The sequence below is a fragment of the Solanum tuberosum genome, unplaced genomic scaffold, assembly GCF_000226075.1.
Source record: "Solanum tuberosum cultivar DM 1-3 516 R44 unplaced genomic scaffold, SolTub_3.0 scf00044, whole genome shotgun sequence".
Taxonomy (NCBI): domain Eukaryota; kingdom Viridiplantae; phylum Streptophyta; class Magnoliopsida; order Solanales; family Solanaceae; genus Solanum; species Solanum tuberosum.
Window position 1 is genome coordinate 2350795 of NW_006238970.1, and position 7181 is coordinate 2357975.

The following is a 7181-nucleotide window of genomic DNA, read 5'->3' on the forward strand; positions in this document are numbered from 1 at the left end:
GTGATCTTACAATTTTTTGTTGGTCAGTTTCTTATAGAGCAACCGTATTGGAGTAGATTTAACGTTTGCAATCTTATTGCAAACTAATGATTGAGTCGTCAAGAACTCCAGTTTATATTAATAGGAGTTGGGTTTACTTATTTCTTTACCATTATCTCCTCAAAGCTTCTCTGCTCTTCTGGTCTTTCTTTTTTCAATACACTACAACAAAAATAACTTTTAGCGACAATATATATAGACATTAATAAATAGTTTTAAGCCTTTACCGGCATTAGTTAAGTGCCATTAGAACCAATGTCTCTAAAGGCTTTAGGAACATATACAAAGAGTGTTAATAGCCGCTAATGATCATTTTTGATGTAGTGATAATAGATATAGATATTGAAAATTCAAGTTCATCCATTTTTCATCTCTCTGTTGTATAGTATGTATACATGTATCAACTTGTTTTTTTTTTTCCAGGTTTACATATTCTAATCTAGATAAATATGTCTTCTTCTTATTTCTTTGCTCATTATTAATTAAGAAATGTGTTTGCATTTGAACTACATGTAGCTTCGGTGCTCAGGAAAAACTTCATTTAGATACAAAATATCATGGACGGTAAAGTCACAATTTCTTAGTTGACATAAGTCAAATGGAGATTGAAGAGCTGTAACTATGCATAGATCTTCCCCCAAAATGTACAGATAACCATAAAAAGACTTATCTTGATGTTGGAGATAGGAGTACTACAAAAAGGGAATTGATGGAGAGCATGTTGGCCAAGGCCATTTGTAAGTTTTGGCTCTTTTCACATTAACGCATTGACCACGTTCAAGATTTGCTTCACCTTCCCCTTTTTCTTGTGTTTTTCTGTTTGTTTCATCTAATTTAATGCTTTCATGATTCATCATTCATATTATTATTATCCAGTTTGTTCAAGTGATTGTATGAAAGGAAATGAATAAGAGAATTTTCAGAGGAAGATCGAACTCCATTCAAAGGATCAAAGGGAAATGCATTTCTACTTTATGTTTTTGGTGTAAGAGAAATGTATAATAAATGAAATACATATAGTGGATTTTCTAGGCTTATTGTTATTAGCTATCTATGTAAGCACACTTTGGAGGTGGACAACATATCATTAATGCTGAAGAATATATGTTACCAGTTTAAAAAAAAAATCGAATTTTTCAGCTCTCAAAAGAAGAGACCAGTGTTATTCTTCAATGTATAGAATCAGAAGTAGTTGTTTTGCGATGAGCTAAAGCACGTGAAAAAAATTACCAAGGTGAAAATAGGCTTTATGAACATGAGTAGCTTGAAAAACTAGTTATCTAGCAGTGGCTACTGGGTCGTAGCTACACTTGCCCCAGCCGAAATTTTAGTTTTGTTTTATAGGTATATATATCAGTGTTTACGCGTCTTGATATAAGTTAAAGGTTTGCATAATGGTTAAGGTGTTGCAAAATCTTCTTAAGGTTGTGTGTTCAATAGTGACATAACTATAATTTTGCATATTATGAACCTTGATTCCACTGTTAATCTATGTTGTTTTTCAGGTATCATTAAAACTTGTTTATTTGGCCATTGGTTCAGGTGTAGCAGCAATGCTTCGTAAGTCTTAACTAACTAAGCAAAATTTTGTTTGTGTTGATTGTTTGCAAGTATGAATTAATAGCAAAAGTTGCTAAAAAATTGTGTTATTTGTTTGGTAGAGGTGGTTGTTGGACACTTAGTGTAGAGCGACAAGCTGTGCAACTAAGGGTGTTGTATTTAAAAAGCGTATACATGGAAGTTATTGGAAAAATGCCTCGTGACACTCCCAAGTCAGCAACCATATGTGGGGTATACCCGGATACTTGAGTGAACTTCAGCCCATACTCTTGGACTGACATTGTACCTTGTCTCAAATTCATAAACTCCTGAGCTTTAGCCTCTCTTAACTCCCTTGGGAAGAACTTGTCCAAGAAAGCTCCAGTAAAACACTCCCAAGTCATAGGAACTGCATCCGTACCCCTATTTTTTTCTACTGAGTAAACCAAATGTGTGAGCCACATCCTTAAGCTGGTAGGATTTCAATTCTACCCTATCATTTTCAGTCACTTGCATCATTCCAAAGATTTTCTTAACCTCAGCGATGAAGTTCTGAGGGTCCTCATCAACCCTTGACCCTAGAAACTCTGGCAGATTCATCAAAATAAAATTTCGAACCCTAGCTATTACTGACCCATTGTTAGCATTGGTAGGAACTGGGGGATATTGATTGTTCTGGTTAGCCACACTTTGAGCCAAGAGCTAGATAGCATGCTGAAACTCTGCATTTGAAACCTCAGATCTGGGACTGGAGGAACAACATTTGCATTGCGTGCATTAGCATTCCGTGCATAAGCTCAACGAGCAGACGTGATCTGAAACGCATAACGATGAGTTAGAAAGGAGATCATACCCACGCACGATAAGAATAGCAAGAAAGTGAATTTTCCTAAAATACTTCGTAGCCTCCCTCTCATTAGATGTGGTGCACTTCACACCCATGAAAGAGACTCTACTTAGTGCGACTTTCAGACATCCTAGGACTCCTAAACCTAATGCTCTGATACCAAGTTTTTCACTCCCAGAGGCTACCCCTAGACGTAAACACGGGACCTAGGATCATGAGTGACCCCAAGCGATCCTTGAAGCTGGCATATAATAAGCATATTAAAACATTCTGAATATAATGATACTACGCGGAAGCTTAAAACCATAATTAACTGAAAGTGGGAAATACCCAATACTGATATGAATATATAAAAGACTATGAGTTCAATAACAACTGGAATATCAAACTCAAAACTAAAGCTGAATCTAGTACTATGTCTGAAAAAGCCTCTAACTTACTAGAGTTGCTGGGACATGTCGCCATCTAACTCTAGAAAAATTGAAACTGAAATAAATGACTAAATATAAGAAACATGTCTGTTGTCCTCGAAGTATGAGGACTCACCATTGAAGCTGCTGAAGTGGAGACCGAGAAACGATCTATGTGTGATATAAATGCGTAGTACCTAACCCTACATCATGAAAGGATGTAGCACAAAGTATGGGTCAGTACTTGGAGTGTACTGAGCATGCATGATGTAGAATACATCTGAACAAACATATAAACTGAACAAAGCGTAACAGAGCAATGACATAACTGAATATGAATGTAAATACTGCAATATGCTGAAAAGCTAAATTGAATGCAATGACCAAGTACTAACTCACGAATAGGTCATGCTGACTGAATACCAAAGTATAACCTGAAAACCTGGTCAAATGCACTAAAGTTTGACTTTGGGAGCTACTAATAACTGACATAAAACCACGTGAGCTAAACGTGGAGTCCGATGTATACGCCCCATAAAGAGGACCCGATATATCTTGCCAGGGGTATAAAGGCATGATTGGCGCGATCACTAAATTTGATGCCCAAAGAAGGGACTTATATTCTTATGGGGGCACGTAGTTTTGGGACTATACGGGTACACTGAACCCAAGTCCAACTTGGTGTTAAATGTACTCCCACTAGAAATGTGTACAATACAACATAACTGAAATATACTAGATAGCTCAGTATTCTGACATTCTAACTGAGAATGCAATATTTAAGTACTGATAATGAAACATTCGAAATTTGAGGGATGTATATTTGTTTGTCTGACCTAGCTAGTGTAATTCATGAACTAAACAAATCTACACTACTAGGGTTCCCAGTTTAATACAAGAAACTCTAAGCAACAATGTTATGAAAACATGATAATCTGACTAAGAACACTATAACAGCTAGATCGCAACAATTATCTAAAGTTCTGGAAACCCTAGGTCTACACAAGATAAAGGGAATCAAGAAATTGACTGAATTCTAGGGACCTAGTGGAAGAAAGGAATCCACTAGTGAAATCCCACATACCTGGTGACGAAATTCACGGAGAAATCTTTCGATTTCGGGGCTGGAACTGAAGAAATCTTACTGCGTGTTCTTGAGAGGCTGATCGACTTTTCCCTCTATTTTTCTCTAAGTTTTGATGAATTTTTGGTGAATGATCGATTAGGGAAAGATATGATTAAGTTAGTAGGCTTAAACTGACCAAAAGTACATTGTTTAGGGGTTAAACAACGTAGTTTAGGTGTCCAACACATAGGGAAAAAGACCAAACGACCCCTAACTTAAAATCTGGCGAGGCTGACCACATTGCCAGTGATGGACCGTCACTAGAACCACGGCCCGTCGAGTGGGTTGTGGTCTGCTGGCAGTGGCTACTGGCTTCTGACAGGTGACCATCCACGAGCCTTACCACAGCCCGTGTGAAGGACCATGGACCGTGAAGATCTCCGTGGTTCTTCACTTGGGCTGAGGTCTGGTGGCTCAGGTTTCGCGGACCCTCCCACGGCCCTCCATCAAGACCACGGCCCGTGGAGTGCTCCGTGGTCTGATGCATGAGCTTGGGAGGTTCAGTCTCACTTCCACGAGCCTTCCTATGGCTCGTGTGGTGGACCACGGCCCGTAAAGGGCTCCTTGATTCACCAATTTTCTGTTGTTCTGTCTGAGATAAGTTTCGAGGTGTTACAAACCCTAGTTCATCCCCAGTCGAGCCGTCATTCAAGGACGAATGATTCCAAGGAGGAGATATAATAACACCTTAAAATTTTTTGAGCTAAGACTCGAACCATTCTTTATTTGTGAATAAGATTTTGCCGAGAAATTAAAATTTTTCTTAGGTGTTAAGGTCACTAGACATAGCTTCTTGAGTTCCAAATAGAACTAAAGAGAAATTCGTTCAAGTTGTCCGTAAGTTCTTTTAAATTTTTGGTCCACTTCAAACGACCATATTTTTTAGCACATAAAGAGTTAGGTGGCCCATTAGGTATCAAATCGAAGATATTTGAGTCCTTTTTCCAACGCCATTGATTTTGCTATAATCCTAGTTCAAATGAGGGACATATGCCCGTTTGAGTACAACCACTCTATTTAAAGCCTTCCACCCGAATAAGAAAGGGTATTTTAATCTTTTCCTTACCCCCATTATGCCTAAACAATATTTTCTCAAATTAGGGGTCTAAACTGATTTGGGATCAGTTTTATTCAATTCCAAACGCTTAGGGATTTCTAGAGAGAGGTTCAAGAAAAGAAAATTCAAGGTTCCAAGCAATTGTTCAAGAAACCCAAGATTTGACCAAGAACAATTATTCTTCAAGGTATGTAAGCTCTCATAGTGTTGGGTTCATTCACCTACACACTAATAATGTAAATTCATCCTTAGATTTTGTTTTTGGAGTTGATTGATTCGAATTCATGAGAAGTTCTTGAGGTTATGTTCATTCTTTAAAGAATAGAGTCTTGTTGAGTTTTTGAGGTGAGTTTTTTGTGAATGAGGGTGATTCTTGATGAGTTTTGAGTGAGATTTTGTTGGATTAGTGATGGGTTTATGATTCTCAACGATTTGGGAGGTAATCATTCGATTCTAGATGAGTTAGGGAATGAAATTGAGAAAGAAAAAATACGTCGTAAAGTTTTTGGGTTGGGGCTGGGGAGATGCGCCAACAGTGCGCCCAATTAGACCCTTAGTAAATAAAGGCCTGGCGCGACGCGCCAACAGTGCACTCAATCAGACCCCAGTAAATGGAGGCCTAGCGTGACACGCTACCCCTGCACTCGGAGCGTTAGGTCACTTTTTCATTTCGTTCCGTTCTGTCTTTCGTCTTATATGCTATCCATCCAATCGTGTATTCATTTCCCTATTGACATTAACTATCCTAAGCTTCATTAATCCTTGAGAGATCATTCATATCGTAATCATAACTCTTAAATCTTCATTTCCAATTAAATCATAGATTAAGCGTAAAGTTTGAGAAAAACCCTTGAGTCCCTTTTTGAGAAGTTTTTTTGCAACTAATTTTAACTTGTTTTAGGACTTGAGTACTTGAGTATGAGAATGAGAAGAGTTGTACACATGAGTTCTATGTTGTCATTGAGACCCTTGAGTCGAGTCGTTCATGTCCATAATTTCGCATGAACTCTATGAATTGAGTGTCCTTGAGAGGTGTAGTATCTTCGAGTTCTGAGTTCCTAATCCTTTGTGAAACTATATTTCTAACTATGGGATTACTATATGTTATACATTGAGGTTCTAGAGTTGAGTTATTCATGCCCATAATTCTGCATGAACCCTATGAGTCGAGCATTCTTAAGATGAGTAGTATCATTGAGTCTTTGTGTTCTGGAGTTATTAAGTTCTGAGTATTGACTTCTATATACGGTTATTGAGATCCTTGAATTGAGCTGTTCACGTCTATAATTTGGCATGAACCCTATTTTGTGAAGTCTTTTACTATTAGTTATAATTTGTTTTAATACTTGAGTAAATGAGTATGAGGATTAAGAGAGTTGAGTTTCACATGTCGAAATGAGTATAAGGGAACTAAGTATTCTCGAGCATGCACTTTTACATTCAAAACGAGAGAAATATTGATTTCTAAATGAGTTTATGAGGAGTCTTGAGCATTACCTCTTTTTAGAGGATCTTTTGAGTAATTATATTAAATTGAGGAAGATTAATGTTTTTAAACACTTGATCACGAGTTTTATATATATATATATAGCATAACTTAGAGGATCCAGTTAGTTGAGGATGTCCTATACTCCGGCAAGGTATAGGACATTGTAGCAGTGTGGGCGAGACGATGTTTCCCCACATAGCTTATAGTGATGGTTATCGGTTAGAGAATATCCCAAATAAGAGTTATTATTGTATTTTTGCATAAAATTGAGTTGTTATATACTGTTTTAAAAGCATTCCATATATTGCATATTTTATTGTTGCTTATTTCTTGAGTTGATTTGAGTATTCTTGAGTTGAGTGAGATGAGACGAGGTAAGTATGTTCCCTTTTTATCAGTTCAAACTTATTTTATGTTTCCGTATTCCCCTTACATGCTCGTACATTTAATGTAGTGATGCCATTTGGCCTGCATCTTTCATGATGCAGATACAGGTATTCAGGGTCATCAACAGACACTCCGTTGATATCACTTGCAGTTCCAGTTAGCTTTGGTGAGCCTCCTTTCTTTCGGAGGGTTCCACTTTTACTTTTCAGTTTGTTAAGATGTCGTGGGCATTGTCCCGATAATTCTTCTGTAATAGTAGAGGCTTCATAGATAGACAAAGTTGAGGA